This window comes from Somniosus microcephalus, unplaced genomic scaffold, assembly GCF_052327205.1.
Source record: "Somniosus microcephalus isolate GS21.2 unplaced genomic scaffold, FLI_Smic_1.0 unresolved_chr1, whole genome shotgun sequence".
NCBI classification, from domain to species: domain Eukaryota; kingdom Metazoa; phylum Chordata; class Chondrichthyes; order Squaliformes; family Somniosidae; genus Somniosus; species Somniosus microcephalus.
The window spans coordinates 4376749-4390868 of record NW_028225179.1 but is presented as its reverse complement, the minus strand read 5'-3'; the positions used below and the strand labels follow the sequence as shown (position 1 = coordinate 4390868).

The 14120-nt window shown below is 45.3% G+C and overlaps 7 non-coding genes across 7 annotated transcripts; 5 read left to right on the top strand and 2 right to left on the bottom strand.

The window, feature by feature from the left end:
- Positions 1-572: 572 nt before the first annotated feature.
- trnap-cgg (transfer RNA proline (anticodon CGG)) lies at positions 573-661 on the top strand. Its single transcript is given in 2 exon segments — positions 573-608; positions 626-661. It is a non-coding gene; the product is annotated as a tRNA-Pro (tRNA).
- A 1527-nt stretch (positions 662-2188) lies between these two features.
- Positions 2189-2278, top strand: trnap-agg (transfer RNA proline (anticodon AGG)). Its single transcript is given in 2 exon segments — positions 2189-2224; positions 2243-2278. It is a non-coding gene; the product is annotated as a tRNA-Pro (tRNA).
- A 1529-nt stretch (positions 2279-3807) lies between these two features.
- trnap-cgg (transfer RNA proline (anticodon CGG)) lies at positions 3808-3896 on the top strand. Its single transcript is given in 2 exon segments — positions 3808-3843; positions 3861-3896. It is a non-coding gene; the product is annotated as a tRNA-Pro (tRNA).
- Positions 3897-9990: 6094 nt separating this feature from the next.
- Positions 9991-10081, bottom strand: trnar-ucg (transfer RNA arginine (anticodon UCG)). The gene is given in 2 exon segments: positions 9991-10026; positions 10045-10081. It is a non-coding gene; the product is annotated as a tRNA-Arg (tRNA).
- Positions 10082-10262: 181 nt separating this feature from the next.
- On the top strand, positions 10263-10352 carry trnap-agg (transfer RNA proline (anticodon AGG)). The gene is given in 2 exon segments: positions 10263-10298; positions 10317-10352. It is a non-coding gene; the product is annotated as a tRNA-Pro (tRNA).
- Positions 10353-13213: 2861 nt separating this feature from the next.
- Positions 13214-13304, bottom strand: trnar-ucg (transfer RNA arginine (anticodon UCG)). Its single transcript is given in 2 exon segments — positions 13214-13249; positions 13268-13304. It is a non-coding gene; the product is annotated as a tRNA-Arg (tRNA).
- Positions 13305-13485: 181 nt separating this feature from the next.
- On the top strand, positions 13486-13575 carry trnap-agg (transfer RNA proline (anticodon AGG)). Its single transcript is given in 2 exon segments — positions 13486-13521; positions 13540-13575. It is a non-coding gene; the product is annotated as a tRNA-Pro (tRNA).
- The last annotated feature ends 545 nt before the right edge of the window (positions 13576-14120 follow it).

Here is a 14120-nt window from a genome sequence, read left to right as displayed (position 1 = left end):
GGATGGGATCCGCATTCTCGATTAACAGTCCATCGCCTCAACCTCTCGGCCACCTCGTCTCAACCATGCACTGCTCTCAGCCATTCCATTTCCTGGTATTTGCATCTAAGCAGAAATACCCTGAAAGAAAGTCCACTTCACCTCTTATCGTGCCCATGCACACAGATCTACAATGTTGAAAATGTACAATCAGCATAATGTAAGCAAAAGGCCTTCCGCTGCTTCAGTTGAGGGACTGTCAAAAATGGTCGGTTTGAAGCCAGATTCAGAACAGAAAAAGTGTCGCCGAGTTAATTGAACGACCGCGGCAGGACTCGAACCTGCAATCGTCTTGATAATTGAAATACCTCGCAATCGAAGTCAGACGCCTTATCCATTAGGCCACGCGGCCACTGATGCGGCTATACCTCTTTTTATGGGGAGAATTGTGATCAGGTTCAATTAAAATGCTCGCCAAAAAGAAACGGATTGAGGAAAAGATAAACATATTTTCACTGAATGAACAGGACTTCTGCCAGCTGGGTTTGCACCAGCGCAGGGAATCGCAATGCAACTTGAAACATAACCTCGGCGGCTCGTTGGTCTAGGGGTATGATTCTCGCTTCGGGAATTTCTGTGGCTTAAATGCGAGAGGTCCCGGGTTCAAATCCCGGACGAGCCCTGACACATTTAGTTAAACTCAACACCTCAGTGATGAAAGCTGAAATCGCTCTACGTTAAAAAAAACGGAATGATCCGGGACTGTGAGCTCTGCCATTTTAAACAGACACAGAATGATCCGGGACTGTGAGCACTCCCGGTGTAAACAGACCCAGAGTGATTAACAACTGACCACGAGCCATTCCATTAAAGACAGGCCTGATTTTCAATGCTTATGAAATCGATGGCAACATAAATCGGACTGTTTCTATAATAGGCGGCCGATTACAATGCCCGCTCTTCTGCTGGACGACAAATTGAAGGTTTACTCCATTATAATTTTTCCATTTATCTCCGTCATTTCTCTCCAGCCAAATGAACTGAGTGTAGGTGTCAGCCGTGGCTCAGCGGCAGCAAAGTCAAGCAGCACTCCAGAGACTTGAGCACATAATCCAGGCTGACACTCCAGTGCAGTACTGAGGTAGTGCTGCACTGTTGGTGCCCCCGTCTTGCTGGTAAGACGTTAAACCGGGCCCTCCGATCCCATGAGAGTATGCCGAAAAGAACGAGGATTTCTCGCCCATTATTTAGCTCTCAACCAAAGACATTAAAACAGAAAATCTCTTCATTAAGGTTGATAAATATTTTTGAAATTACATTGCCTCCTAAAGGAGAAATTTATGTTTCTGCTCCCTAAACATTTGCCTCTGGTCCCGCTAATCTTTCATTCGGTGACAATCTCAGCAGAAGAAAGGAGGAGTTCGACAATCTCCGAATCACGATCACTGCTCCACATTCATTCAAGATGTTGAAGAATTGCAGTGGTCTCTTTTAATTTTAACAAGATATGAGTAATGCATGGGGCACAGACCAGGAGCACCAGGGCGATTCTGACGAAATTGCATTTGAAAGTTTATTTTAGGCAATTTTCAGTTAAAAGCTCGGAAAGGGGACCAGTATCAAACGTAATAACGACGAGGATGGGATCCGCATTGTCGATTAACAGTCCATCGCCTCAACCTCTCGGCCACCTCGTCTCAACCATGCACTGCTCTCAGCCATTCCATTTCCTGGTTTTTGCATCTAAGCAGAAATACCCTGAAAGAAAGTCCACTTCACCTGTTATCCTGCCCATGCACACAGATCTACAATGTTGAAAATGTACAATCAGCATAATGTAAGCAAAAGGCCTTCCGCTGCTTCAGTTGAGGGACTGTCAAAAATGGTCGGTTTGAAGCCAGATTCAGAACAGAAAAAGTGTCGCCGAGTTAATTGAACGAACGCGGCAGGACTCGAACCTGCAATCGTCTGATAACTGAAATACCTCGCAACCGAAGTCAGACGCCTTATCCATTAGGCCACGCGGCCACTGATGCGGCTGTACCTCTTTTTATGGGGAGAATTGTGATCAGATTCAATTAAAATGCTCGCCAAAAAGAAACGGATTGAGGAAAAGATAAACATATTTTAACTGAATGAACAGGACTTCTGCGAGCTGGGTTTGCACCAGCGCAGGGAATCGCAATGCAACTTGCAACATAACATCGGCGGCTCGTTGGTCTAGGGGTATGACTCTCGCTTAGGGAATTTCTGTGGCTTAAAATGCGAGAGGTCCCGGGTTCAAATCCCGGACGAGCCCCGACACATTTAGTTAAACTCAACACCTCAGTGATGAAAGCTGAAATCGCTCTACGTTAAAAAAAAACGGAATGATCCAGGACTGTGAGCTCTGCCATTTTAAACAGACACAGAATGATCCGGGACTGTGAGCACTCCCGGTGTAAACAGACCCAGAGTGATTAACAACTGACCACGACCCATTCCATTAAAGACAGGCCTGATTTTCAATGCTTATGAAATCGATGGCAACATAAATCGGACTGTTTCTATAATAGGCGGCCGATTACAATGCCCGCTCTTCTGCTGGACGACAAATTGAAGGTTTACTCCATTATAATTTTTCCATTTATCTCCGTCATTTCTCTCCAGCCAAATGAACTGAGTGTCGGTGTCAGCCGTGGCTCAGCGGCAGCAAAGTCAAACAGCACTCCAGAGACTTCAGCACATAATCCAGGCTGACACTCCAGTGCAGTACTGAGGTAGTGCTGCACTGTTGGTGCCCCCGTCTTGCTGGTATGACGTTAAACCGGGCCCTCCGATCCCATGAGAGTATGCCGAAAAGAACGAGGATTTCTCGCCCATTATTTAGCTCTCAACCAAAGACACTAAAACAGAAAATCTCTTCATTAAGGTTGATAAATATTTTTGAAATTACATTGCCTCCTAAAGGAGAAATTTATGTTTCTGCTCCCTAAACATTTGCCTCTGGTCCCGCTAATCTTTCATTCGGTGACAATCTCAGCAGAAGAAAGGAGGAGTTCGACAATCTCCGAATCACGATCACTGCTCCACATTCATTCAAGATGTTGAAGAATTGCAGTGGTCTCTTTTAATTTTAACAAGATATGAGTAATGCATGGGGCACAGACCAGGAGCACCAGGGCGATTCTGACGAAATTGCATTTGAAAGTTTATTTTCGGCAATTTTCAGTTAAAAGCTCGGAAAGGGGACCAGTATCAAACGTAATAACGACGAGGATGGGATCCGCATTCTCGATTAACAGTCCATCGCCTCAACCTCTCGGCCACCTCGTCTCAACCATGCACTGCTCTCAGCCATTCCATTTCCTGGTATTTGCATCTAAGCAGAAATACCCTGAAAGAAAGTCCACTTCACCTCTTATCGTGCCCATGCACACAGATCTACAATGTTGAAAATGTACAATCAGCATAATGTAAGCAAAAGGCCTTCCGCTGCTTCAGTTGAGGGACTGTCAAAAATGGTCGGTTTGAAGCCAGATTCAGAACAGAAAAAGTGTCGCCGAGTTAATTGAACGACCGCGGCAGGACTCGAACCTGCAATCGTCTTGATAATTGAAATACCTCGCAATCGAAGTCAGACGCCTTATCCATTAGGCCACGCGGCCACTGATGCGGCTATACCTCTTTTTATGGGGAGAATTGTGATCAGGTTCAATTAAAATGCTCGCCAAAAAGAAACGGATTGAGGAAAAGATAAACATATTTTCACTGAATGAACAGGACTTCTGCCAGCTGGGTTTGCACCAGCGCAGGGAATCGCAATGCAACTTGAAACATAACCTCGGCGGCTCGTTGGTCTAGGGGTATGATTCTCGCTTCGGGAATTTCTGTGGCTTAAATGCGAGAGGTCCCGGGTTCAAATCCCGGACGAGCCCTGACACATTTAGTTAAACTCAACACCTCAGTGATGAAAGCTGAAATCGCTCTACGTTAAAAAAAACGGAATGATCCGGGACTGTGAGCTCTGCCATTTTAAACAGACACAGAATGATCCGGGACTGTGAGCACTCCCGGTGTAAACAGACCCAGAGTGATTAACAACTGACCACGAGCCATTCCATTAAAGACAGGCCTGATTTTCAATGCTTATGAAATCGATGGCAACATAAATCGGACTGTTTCTATAATAGGCGGCCGATTACAATGCCCGCTCTTCTGCTGGACGACAAATTGAAGGTTTACTCCATTATAATTTTTCCATTTATCTCCGTCATTTCTCTCCAGCCAAATGAACTGAGTGTAGGTGTCAGCCGTGGCTCAGCGGCAGCAAAGTCAAGCAGCACTCCAGAGACTTGAGCACATAATCCAGGCTGACACTCCAGTGCAGTACTGAGGTAGTGCTGCACTGTTGGTGCCCCCGTCTTGCTGGTAAGACGTTAAACCGGGCCCTCCGATCCCATGAGAGTATGCCGAAAAGAACGAGGATTTCTCGCCCATTATTTAGCTCTCAACCAAAGACATTAAAACAGAAAATCTCTTCATTAAGGTTGATAAATATTTTTGAAATTACATTGCCTCCTAAAGGAGAAATTTATGTTTCTGCTCCCTAAACATTTGCCTCTGGTCCCGCTAATCTTTCATTCGGTGACAATCTCAGCAGAAGAAAGGAGGAGTTCGACAATCTCCGAATCACGATCACTGCTCCACATTCATTCAAGATGTTGAAGAATTGCAGTGGTCTCTTTTAATTTTAACAAGATATGAGTAATGCATGGGGCACAGACCAGGAGCACCAGGGCGATTCTGACGAAATTGCATTTGAAAGTTTATTTTAGGCAATTTTCAGTTAAAAGCTCGGAAAGGGGACCAGTATCAAACGTAATAACGACGAGGATGGGATCCGCATTGTCGATTAACAGTCCATCGCCTCAACCTCTCGGCCACCTCGTCTCAACCATGCACTGCTCTCAGCCATTCCATTTCCTGGTTTTTGCATCTAAGCAGAAATACCCTGAAAGAAAGTCCACTTCACCTGTTATCCTGCCCATGCACACAGATCTACAATGTTGAAAATGTACAATCAGCATAATGTAAGCAAAAGGCCTTCCGCTGCTTCAGTTGAGGGACTGTCAAAAATGGTCGGTTTGAAGCCAGATTCAGAACAGAAAAAGTGTCGCCGAGTTAATTGAACGAACGCGGCAGGACTCGAACCTGCAATCGTCTGATAACTGAAATACCTCGACAACCGAAGTCAGACGCCTTATCCATTAGGCCACGCGGCCACTGATACGGCTGTACCGCTTTTTATGGGGAGAATTGTGATCAGATTCAGTTAAAATGCTCGCCAAAAAGAAACGGATTGAGGAAAAGATAAACATATTTTAACTGAATGAACAGGACTTCTGCGAGCTGGGTTTGCACCAGCGCAGGGAATCGCAATGCAACTTGAAACATAACATCGGCGGCTCGTTGGTCTAGGGGTATGATTCTCGCTTCGGGAATTTCTATGGCTTAAAATGCGAGAGGTCCCGGTTCAAATCCCGGACGAGCCCCGACACATTTAGTTAAACTCAACACCTCAGTGATGAAAGCTGAAATCGCTCTACGTTAAAAAAAACGGAATGATCCGGGACTGTGAGCTCTGCCATTTTAAACAGACACAGAATGATCCGGGACTGTGAGCACTCCCGGTGTAAACAGACCCAGAGTGATTAACAACTGACCACGAGCCATTCCATTAAAGACAGGCCTGATTTTCAATGCTTATGAAATCGATGGCAACATAAATCGGACTGTTTCTATAATAGGCGGCCGATTACAATGCCCGCTCTTCTGCTGGACGACAAATTGAAGGTTTACTCCATTATAATTTTTCCATTTATCTCCGTCATTTCTCTCCAGCCAAATGAACTGAGTGTAGGTGTCAGCCGTGGCTCAGCGGCAGCAAAGTCAAGCAGCACTCCAGAGACTTGAGCACATAATCCAGGCTGACACTCCAGTGCAGTACTGAGGTAGTGCTGCACTGTTGGTGCCCCCGTCTTGCTGGTAAGACGTTAAACCGGGCCCTCCGATCCCATGAGAGTATGCCGAAAAGAACGAGGATTTCTCGCCCATTATTTAGCTCTCAACCAAAGACATTAAAACAGAAAATCTCTTCATTAAGGTTGATAAATATTTTTGAAATTACATTGCCTCCTAAAGGAGAAATTTATGTTTCTGCTCCCTAAACATTTGCCTCTGGTCCCGCTAATCTTTCATTCGGTGACAATCTCAGCAGAAGAAAGGAGGAGTTCGACAATCTCCGAATCACGATCACTGCTCCACATTCATTCAAGATGTTGAAGAATTGCAGTGGTCTCTTTTAATTTTAACAAGATATGAGTAATGCATGGGGCACAGACCAGGAGCACCAGGGCGATTCTGACGAAATTGCATTTGAAAGTTTATTTTAGGCAATTTTCAGTTAAAAGCTCGGAAAGGGGACCAGTATCAAACGTAATAACGACGAGGATGGGATCCGCATTGTCGATTAACAGTCCATCGCCTCAACCTCTCGGCCACCTCGTCTCAACCATGCACTGCTCTCAGCCATTCCATTTCCTGGTTTTTGCATCTAAGCAGAAATACCCTGAAAGAAAGTCCACTTCACCTGTTATCCTGCCCATGCACACAGATCTACAATGTTGAAAATGTACAATCAGCATAATGTAAGCAAAAGGCCTTCCGCTGCTTCAGTTGAGGGACTGTCAAAAATGGTCGGTTTGAAGCCAGATTCAGAACAGAAAAAGTGCCGCCGAGTTAATTGAACGAACGCGGCAGGACTCGAACCTGCAATCGTCTGATAACTGAAATACCTCGACAACCGAAGTCAGACGCCTTATCCATTAGGCCACGCGGCCACTGATACGGCTGTACCGCTTTTTATGGGGAGAATTGTGATCAGATTCAGTTAAAATGCTCGCCAAAAAGAAACGGATTGAGGAAAAGATAAACATATTTTAACTGAATGAACAGGACTTCTGCGAGCTGGGTTTGCACCAGCGCAGGGAATCGCAATGCAACTTGAAACATAACATCGGCGGCTCGTTGGTCTAGGGGTATGATTCTCGCTTCGGGAATTTCTGTGGCTTAAAATGCGAGAGGTCCCGGTTCAAATCCCGGACGAGCCCCGACACATTTAGTTAAACTCAACACCTCAGCGATGAAAGCTGAAATCGCTCTACGTTAAAAAAAACGGAATGATCCGGGACTGTGAGCTCTGCCATTTTAAACAGACACAGAATGATCCGGGACTGTGAGCACTCCCGGTGTAAACAGACCCAGAGTGATTAACAACTGACCACGACCCATTCCATTAAAGACAGGCCTGATTTTCAATGCTTATGAAATCGATGGCAACATAAATCGGACTGTTTCTATAATAGGCGGCCGATTACAATGCCCGCTCTTCTGCTGGACGACAAATTGAAGGTTTACTCCATTATAATTTTTCCATTTATCTCCGTCATTTCTCTCCAGCCAAATGAACTGAGTGTAGATGTCAGCCGTGGCTCAGCGGCAGCAAAGTCAAGCAGCACTCCAGAGACTTGAGCACATAATCCAGGCTGACACTCCAGTGCAGTACTGAGGTAGTGCTGCACTGTTGGTGCCCCCGTCTTGCTGGTAAGACGTTAAACCGGGCCCTCCGATCCCATGAGAGTATGCCGAAAAGAACGAGGATTTCTCGCCCATTATTTAGCTCTCAACCAAAGACACTAAAACAGAAAATCTCTTCATTAAGGTTGATAAATATTTTTGAAATTACATTGCCTCCTAAAGGAGAAATTTATGTTTCTGCTCCCTAAACATTTGCCTCTGGTCCCGCTAATCTTTCATTCGGTGACAATCTCAGCAGAAGAAAGGAGGAGTTCGACAATCTCCGAATCACGATCACTGCTCCACATTCATTCAAGATGTTGAAGAATTGCAGTGGTCTCTTTTAATTTTAACAAGATATGAGTAATGCATGGGGCACAGACCAGGAGCACCAGGGCGATTCTGACAAAATTGCATTTGAAAGTTTATTTTAGGCAATTTTCAGTTAAAAGCTCGGAAAGGGGACCAGTATCAAACGTAATAACGACGAGGATGGGATCCGCATTCTCGATTAACAGTCCATCGCCTCAACCTATCGGCCACCTCGTCTCAACCATGCACTGCTCTCAGCCATTCCATTTCCTGGTTTTTGCATTTAAGCAGAAATACCCTGAAAGAAAGTCCACTTCACCTCTTATCCTGCCCATGCACACAGATCTACAATGTTGAAAATGTACAATCAGCATAATGTAAGCAAAAGGCCTTCCGCTGCTTCAGTTGAGGTACTGTCAAAAATGGTCGGTTTGAAGCCAGATTCAGAACAGAAAAAGTGTCGCTGAGTTAATTGAACGACCGCGGCAGAACTCGAACCTGCAATCGTCTGATAACTGAAATACCTCGCAACCGAAGTCAGAACGCCTTATCCATTAGGCCACGCGGCCACTGATGCGGCTGTACCTCTTTTTATGGGGAGAATTGTGATCAGATTCAATTAAAATGCTCGCCAAAAAGAAACGGATTGAGGAAAAGATAAACATATTTTAACTGAATGAACAGGACTTCTGCGAGCTGGGTTTGCACCAGCGCAGGGAATCGCAATGCAACTTGAAACATAACATCGGCGGCTCGTTGGTCTAGGGGTATGATTCTCGCTTCGGGAATTTCTGTGGCTTAAAATGCGAGAGATCCCGGACGAGCCCCGACACATTTAGTTAAACTCAACACCTCAGTGATGAAAGCTGAAATCGCTCTACGTTAAAAAAAACGGAATGATCCGGGACTGTGAGCTCTGCCATTTTAAACAGACACAGAATGATCCGGGACTGTGAGCACTCCCGGTGTAAACAGACCCAGAGTGATTAACAACTGACCACGACCCATTCCATTAAAGACAGGCCTGATTTTCAATGCTTATGAAATCGATGGCAACATAAATCGGACTGTTTCTATAATAGGCGGCCGATTACAATGCCCGCTCTTCTGCTGGACGACAAATTGAAGGTTTACTCCATTATAATTTTTCCATTTACCTCCGTCATTTCTCTCCAGCCAAATGAACTGAGTGCAGGTGTCAGCCGTGGCTCAGCGGCAGCAAAGTCAAGCAGCACTCCAGAGACTTGAGCACATAATCCAGGCTGACACTCCAGTGCAGTACTGAGGTAGTGCTGCACTGTTGGTGCCCCCGACTTGCTGGTAAGAAGTTAAACCGGGCCCTCCGATCCCATGAGAATATGCCGAAAAGAACGAGGATTTCTCGCCCATTATTTAGCTCTCAACCAAAGACACTAAAACAGAAAATCTCTTCATTAAGGTTGATAAATATTTTTGAAATTACATTGCCTCCTAAAGGAGAAATTTATGTTTCTGCTCCCTAAACATTTGCCTCTGGTCCCGCTAATCTTTCATTCGGTGACAATCTCAGCAGAAGAAAGGAGGAGTTCGACAATCTCCGAATCACGATCACTGCTCCACATTCATTCAAGATGTTGAAGAATTGCAGTGGTCTCTTTTAATTTTAACAAGATATGAGTAATGCATGGGGCACAGACCAGGAACACCAGGGCGATTCTGACGAAATTGCATTTGAAAGTTTATTTTAGGCAATTTTCAGTTAAAAGCTCGGAAAGGGGACCAGTATCAAACGTAATAACGACGAGGATGGGATCCGCATTCTCGATTAATAGTCCATCGCCTCAACCTCTCGGCCACCTCGTCTCAACCATGCACTGCTCTCAGCCATTCCATTTCCTGGTTTTTGCATCTAAGCAGAAATACCCTGAAAGAAAGTCCACTTCACCTCTTATCCTGCCCATGCACACAGATCTACAATGTTGAAAATGTACAATCAGCATAATGGAAGCAAAAGGCCTTCCGCTGCTTCAGTTGAGGGACTGTCAAAAATGGTCGGTTTGAAGCCAGATTCAGAACAGAAAAAGTGTCGCCGAGTTAATTGAACGACCGCGGCAGGACTCGAACCTGCAATCGTCTGATAACTGAAACACCTCGCAACCGAAGTCAGACGCCTTATCCATTAGGCCACGCGGCCACTGATGCGGCTGTACCTCTTTTTATGGGGAGAATTGTGATCAGATTCAATTAAAATGCTCGCCAAAAAGAAACGGATTGAGGAAAAGATAAACATATTTTAACTGAATGAACAGGACTTCTGCGAGCTGGGTTTGCACCAGCGCAGGGAATCGCATTGCAACTTGAAGCATAACATCGGCGGCTCGTTGATCTAGGGGTATGATTCTCGCTTAGGGAATTTCTGTGGCTTAAAATGCGAGAGGTCCCGGGTTCAAATCCCGGACGAGCCCCGACACATTTAGTTAAACTCAACACCTCAGTGATGAAAGCTGAAATCGCTCTACGTTAAAAAAAACCGGAATGATCCGGGACTGTGAGCTCTGCCATTTTAAACAGACACAGAATGATCCGGGACTGTGAGCACTCCCGGTGTAAACAGACCCAGAGTGATTAACAACTGACCACGACCCATTCCATTAAAGACAGGCCTGATTTTCAATGCTTATGAAATCGATGGCAACATAAATCGGACTGTTTCTATAATAGGCGGCCGATTACAATGCCCGCTCTTCTGCTGGACGACAAATTGAAGGTTTACTCCATTATAATTTTTCCATTTATCTCCGTCATTTCTCTCCAGCCAAATGAACTGAGTGTAGGTGTCAGCCGTGGCTCAGCGGCAGCAAAGTCAAGCAGCACTCCAGAGACTTGAGCACATAATCCAGGCTGACACTCCAGTGCATTACTGAGGTAGTGCTGCACTGTTGGTGCCCCCGTCTTGCTGGTAAGACGTTAACCCGGGCCCTCCGATCCCATGAGAGTATGCCGAAAAGAACGAGGATTTCTCGCCCATTATTTAGCTCTCAACCAAAGACACTAAAACAGAAAATCTCTTCATTAAGGTTGATAAATATTTTTGAAATTACATTGCCTCCTAAAGGAGAAATTTATGTTTCTGCTCCCTAAACATTTGCCTCTGGTCCCGCTAATCTTTCATTCGGTGACAATCTCAGCAGAAGAAAGGAGGAGTTCGACAATCTCCGAATCACGATCACTGCTACACATTCATTCAAGATGTTGAAGAATTGCAGTGGTCTCTTTTAATTTTAACAAGATATGAGTAATGCATGGGGCACAGACCAGGAGCACCAGGGCGATTCTGACAAAATTGCATTTGAAAGTTTATTTTAGGCAATTTTCAGTTAAAAGCTCGGAAAGGGGACCAGTATCAAACGTAATAACGACGAGGATGGGATCCGCATTCTCGATTAACAGTCCATCGCCTCAACCTATCGGCCACCTCGTCTCAACCATGCACTGCTCTCAGCCATTCCATTTCCTGGTTTTTGCATTTAAGCAGAAATACCCTGAAAGAAAGTCCACTTCACCTCTTATCCTGCCCATGCACACAGATCTACAATGTTGAAAATGTACAATCAGCATAATGTAAGCAAAAGGCCTTCCGCTGCTTCAGTTGAGGTACTGTCAAAAATGGTCGGTTTGAAGCCAGATTCAGAACAGAAAAAGTGTCGCTGAGTTAATTGAACGACCGCGGCAGAACTCGAACCTGCAATCGTCTGATAACTGAAATACCTCGCAACCGAAGTCAGAACGCCTTATCCATTAGGCCACGCGGCCACTGATGCGGCTGTACCTCTTTTTATGGGGAGAATTGTGATCAGATTCAATTAAAATGCTCGCCAAAAAGAAACGGATTGAGGAAAAGATAAACATATTTTAACTGAATGAACAGGACTTCTGCGAGCTGGGTTTGCACCAGCGCAGGGAATCGCAATGCAACTTGAAACATAACATCGGCGGCTCGTTGGTCTAGGGGTATGATTCTCGCTTCGGGAATTTCTGTGGCTTAAAATGCGAGAGATCCCGGACGAGCCCCGACACATTTAGTTAAACTCAACACCTCAGTGATGAAAGCTGAAATCGCTCTACGTTAAAAAAAACGGAATGATCCGGGACTGTGAGCTCTGCCATTTTAAACAGACACAGAATGATCCGGGACTGTGAGCACTCCCGGTGTAAACAGACCCAGAGTGATTAACAACTGACCACGACCCATTCCATTAAAGACAGGCCTGATTTTCAATGCTTATGAAATCGATGGCAACATAAATCGGACTGTTTCTATAATAGGCGGCCGATTACAATGCCCGCTCTTCTGCTGGACGACAAATTGAAGGTTTACTCCATTATAATTTTTCCATTTACCTCCGTCATTTCTCTCCAGCCAAATGAACTGAGTGCAGGTGTCAGCCGTGGCTCAGCGGCAGCAAAGTCAAGCAGCACTCCAGAGACTTGAGCACATAATCCAGGCTGACACTCCAGTGCAGTACTGAGGTAGTGCTGCACTGTTGGTGCCCCCGACTTGCTGGTAAGAAGTTAAACCGGGCCCTCCGATCCCATGAGAATATGCCGAAAAGAACGAGGATTTCTCGCCCATTATTTAGCTCTCAACCAAAGACACTAAAACAGAAAATCTCTTCATTAAGGTTGATAAATATTTTTGAAATTACATTGCCTCCTAAAGGAGAAATTTATGTTTCTGCTCCCTAAACATTTGCCTCTGGTCCCGCTAATCTTTCATTCGGTGACAATCTCAGCAGAAGAAAGGAGGAGTTCGACAATCTCCGAATCACGATCACTGCTCCACATTCATTCAAGATGTTGAAGAATTGCAGTGGTCTCTTTTAATTTTAACAAGATATGAGTAATGCATGGGGCACAGACCAGGAACACCAGGGCGATTCTGACGAAATTGCATTTGAAAGTTTATTTTAGGCAATTTTCAGTTAAAAGCTCGGAAAGGGGACCAGTATCAAACGTAATAACGACGAGGATGGGATCCGCATTCTCGATTAATAGTCCATCGCCTCAACCTCTCGGCCACCTCGTCTCAACCATGCACTGCTCTCAGCCATTCCATTTCCTGGTTTTTGCATCTAAGCAGAAATACCCTGAAAGAAAGTCCACTTCACCTCTTATCCTGCCCATGCACACAGATCTACAATGTTGAAAATGTACAATCAGCATAATGGAAGCAAAAGGCCTTCCGCTGCTTCAGTTGAGGGACTGTCAAAAATGGTCGGTTTGAAGCCAGATTCAGAACAGAAAAAGTGTCGCCGAGTTAATTGAACGACCGCGGCAGGACTCGAACCTGCAATCGTCTGATAACTGAAACACCTCGCAACCGAAGTCAGACGCCTTATCCATTAGGCCACGCGGCCACTGATGCGGCTGTACCTCTTTTTATGGGGAGAATTGTGATCAGATTCAATTAAAATGCTCGCCAAAAAGAAACGGATTGAGGAAAAGATAAACATATTTTAACTGAATGAACAGGACTTCTGCGAGCTGGGTTTGCACCAGCGCAGGGAATCGCATTGCAACTTGAAGCATAACATCGGCGGCTCGTTGATCTAGGGGTATGATTCTCGCTTAGGGAATTTCTGTGGCTTAAAATGCGAGAGGTCCCGGGTTCAAATCCCGGACGAGCCCCGACACATTTAGTTAAACTCAACACCTCAGTGATGAAAGCTGAAATCGCTCTACGTTAAAAAAAACCGGAATGATCCGGGACTGTGAGCTCTGCCATTTTAAACAGACACAGAATGATCCGGGACTGTGAGCACTCCCGGTGTAAACAGACCCAGAGTGATTAACAACTGACCACGACCCATTCCATTAAAGACAGGCCTGATTTTCAATGCTTATGAAATCGATGGCAACATAAATCGGACTGTTTCTATAATAGGCGGCCGATTACAATGCCCGCTCTTCTGCTGGACGACAAATTGAAGGTTTACTCCATTATAATTTTTCCATTTATCTCCGTCATTTCTCTCCAGCCAAATGAACTGAGTGTAGGTGTCAGCCGTGGCTCAGCGGCAGCAAAGTCAAGCAGCACTCCAGAGACTTGAGCACATAATCCAGGCTGACACTCCAGTGCATTACTGAGGTAGTGCTGCACTGTTGGTGCCCCCGTCTTGCTGGTAAGACGTTAACCCGGGCCCTCCGATCCCATGAGAGTATGCCGAAAAGAA